The sequence below is a fragment of the Sinocyclocheilus anshuiensis genome, unplaced genomic scaffold (genome assembly GCF_001515605.1).
Source record: "Sinocyclocheilus anshuiensis isolate Anshui unplaced genomic scaffold, SAMN03320099.WGS_v1.1 scaffold272, whole genome shotgun sequence".
NCBI lineage: Eukaryota > Metazoa > Chordata > Actinopteri > Cypriniformes > Cyprinidae > Sinocyclocheilus > Sinocyclocheilus anshuiensis.
In genome coordinates, this window is record NW_015554117.1 from 354,245 (window position 1) to 357,918 (window position 3,674).

Consider the following 3,674-nt stretch of genomic DNA (forward strand, 5'->3'; position numbering starts at 1 on the left):
GCTGATGTTCAATAAGAAAGACCGTGAAGTGAACTCAACACATTTCACAACACAAACCAGCCCAGCTTAACTCCTACCAGAACAACACACAATAACAGACCGGACGTGACAGGAGAATCGCACAACTTTTCTCTCACGCACACTTGTTCTGCCTTTCTTTGTCTTATGCATAATACATACACTCTCCACTGGTAGCTTTCAACTCACTGTCCTTCTCTCCTGCACACTTTTTACTCTGAGGGCTTTTGCTCTGCGGGTCGCATGATTGCATGAGGGACCACCAAATCACAAACGTCCCCTCAAACACACACTCACACTGCGCTTGTTAGCACCGTCCGTTTAGCCGTAGCACGTGTGAAGAAAGCAAGAGTGTGTGTATGTGCTTTCAGAGTTCGTTAGCTCAGACTGACAGGACACTTACAGAAACCAATGCCAGCAGCAATAAAGATCCCGCTTCAATTAATGACACCAAAACAAGCACACACACACACACACACACACACACACACATGGTCCATCAGAACTCTCTGTTATGGAAATGGCCATTTGTTCTCCCTCACTTCCTCTATGCAACACTCAGAATATTGGATTTGTTGTCACACAGATGAAAACAACACACAAGCAGTAGCAAGAAAAACAGTAATGTCACTCACTAGGGATGTCAAAAATACCAGTACTTAGAAACAAAGCTAATGCTAAATTAAAAAATATATCTCAAGTTATAGAAAATGCCTTATAGAAATGCCTTCATCTGGACAGTTGTTGATGGCATATATACTTATGTGAAGAATACAATTTAATTTAATACAGTCTAATGGAGTGGTTGGGAGTAAGTAAATTTTTCCAAATAAATGTCCAAATTGTGATTCCATTTTTACTGAGAAGCCATCGTTATAGTCATAAAATATTCACTTGGTTATGTCTAAAGCTCACTTGAATTTGTTCTAGATCATTAGACCATCGTTATGGTGCCTTCAAGGCCTGTGTGAAACCAGTTTCCTGTATACCTTCATGCATAAATGCTTTCTCTGAACCGGGCCATTAAATAACAGACAAGGTTTTAGTAAATAAGAAGTATTCCATTCCAAACATGTCTTCTTGGACCCCAATAGGTGGTAGGGCTGTGCAATTAATCGCATGTGATTGTCATGCGCATCTCGTCAGTAAAGCCGGTTCCGTGATTGGTAGTAAATCGCCATCACCTACTTTCAGATGGAGCGGCATTTACTACACAGAGCCGTAGTTCACTGACAAGCTAGGCAATATCGCGTTCATAATCACAGATTACAGACAGCACTAATACACATACAGACATTTAGAAGAAGTGCGTCAGTTCGGCTTTTCTTAAACGTGAAACTGAAGTGAAAGGTTCATGCCGTGGTCTGTGGATATAATAACATCTCACAAGCACACTTGTCATTTAGAATTCTCTCTGTTATGGAAATGCGCTTTGTTCTACATCACTTCCTCTCTATTTCTCGTAATGTTGGATTGGTCGTCACTCATCACGTAACGCACATGCATTCAGATGCAGCGGAGCGATGCGGATTTTCTTAAACGCGGAGCTGTCAGAGAATGGATTATAATGCAATTTACAGATAACAAAATATCCGCAGACAAACAAGCTCACAAACACTTTCCATTAGAAAAGAAAACACAAAGCGTGATTTTTTTAAATATTTTTTTTTATGCGGCTTTTCTTTAGAGTATGTATTATTTATGTGAATGTGAATGAACCCAACACATGATCTTAAGTTAATTAATGTTTCCAAACTGCATTTTACAAAGCATGGTTCATAGTACATATGTTTTGTTAATGTTTGCGTGACTTGTGGTTGGGAAATATGTGTCATGTAGTTATTTTAGTGTGCAGTTGTATTGACAGTGGCTTGTCATAATGGCTTTATGTATTGATAATGTTTTGTGCTTATGTGGTTAATGGCTTTTTATTGATAATGTTTTGTGTTTTTGTAGGTAATGAGTTTGTGTGTGTGTGTGTGTGTGTGTGTGTGTGTATTGTGTACCACTGTGGGAGTTAGTAGGATCAATAGTGTGTACTGATAGAATAGTTGGCAATGTTTTGTGTTTATGTCCCATCTAGGACATTCTAAAAATGTTGGATAACCTTACTTAAAGGTTGCGTCATTTATTTGAAATATTGTTAATGAAGGCCTAATGATGTTATTTGTGTTTGATTCAAGCTCCCACATTTATGTGAAAGTGTTTTTAGTGCAACATTGTTTCAAAGTCATTGAAGGCTGGGTATTACAAATAAAAAAGTTATTGTTAACATTTTTTATAGTTATAATAATAATTGTTCAACAAATAATAAAAGTAATGTTGATGTGTTACCTTATATTAAGCTGTTTTATTGGACAAGACCACTTGCTAAGTTCCTAATGCAAGTGGATGTTTTCAGATATGTTATGCTAACAATTAAAAAAAGTTGGCTAATGTTACATAATGGCTGTGTAATTTTTCAAATATTGTTAATGAACGTTCTAATAATGTTATTAATGTTTGATAAAAAGTTCTCACAATGTTATTTGAAAATGTAAATGTAAATGTTTATATATATATATATATATACACACACACACATATATATATATATATATATATATATATATATATATATAATTTTATATTTTTACATTTTATATTTTACATATATATATATATATATATATATATATGTATATATATAGTTCAGATTATAAATGTTCAAAATATAAATGTTGACACTTTTCCCTAAGCAGTGTTTACATGTTACAGTGACTACATATTCAGCAGCACAAATTGCTAAGTTGCTATTGTTAAGTTGCTAACATTTCTATAAATGCATAGTTCAGACTCTAAAACTGCAAAAGCCTCATTTTAACATTCCAATAACCAAAATGGAGCATTCAAAAAATGTTTGAATATAATTTTTTTTAGCTAGGTAGTTTTGATATTTGATATGACATTTATGCACTGCGGTGTTTGTATTGGCCTCATGATATGCGTTTTTATTGTGCTGTGTAAAGTCTCTGGCCAGCTGAGCCGAAGATTTGGTCAGTCTAAACAAGGCTTTAGGGGAGACAAGACGCTGTTTGCGTACTGAACCTTGACTGCTCCAAAATGCCTGCTGGTTTTAATCTTGACTCACTGTCTGTCAGTGTATGTGGACACAAAGAGAGAGAACAAGAGTGTGACGGAGAGAGAAACCGAGAGAAATAGACCCGGAGAAATAAAATAAGCTGATCTCTGCATTTTGAGTTCTGTGTGTGTGTGTCTTTTCCAATTTGTGAGACTGAGTTGGTGAGTGTGCTGTAGGATATCATTAGAGATGGAAGGGGATGTGTGTGTGTGTGTGTGTGTGTGTGTGTGTGTGTGTGTATGTGTGTGCTGAGTCATGTGTGGGCTGACCACAGCAACTCGTTCTGTGTGTGTATATTTAGTGTATGCATGTGTGTTTTTGTGTGGGCAAAAGTTGGGCTGTGTGTGTGTGCATGGTAAGGTCAGCATTACATTTTTGTGGACAGGAACACATCCTAACCATCCCGCAGGGCACACACAAAGCAATCAGTGTCTAAAACAAGAGTTGATGTACCATACCAACTAGGGCTGCACGAATAATCGAATGCGATTGTCATGCGCATTTTGATAGTAATGCCGGTTCTGTAATCAGCAGG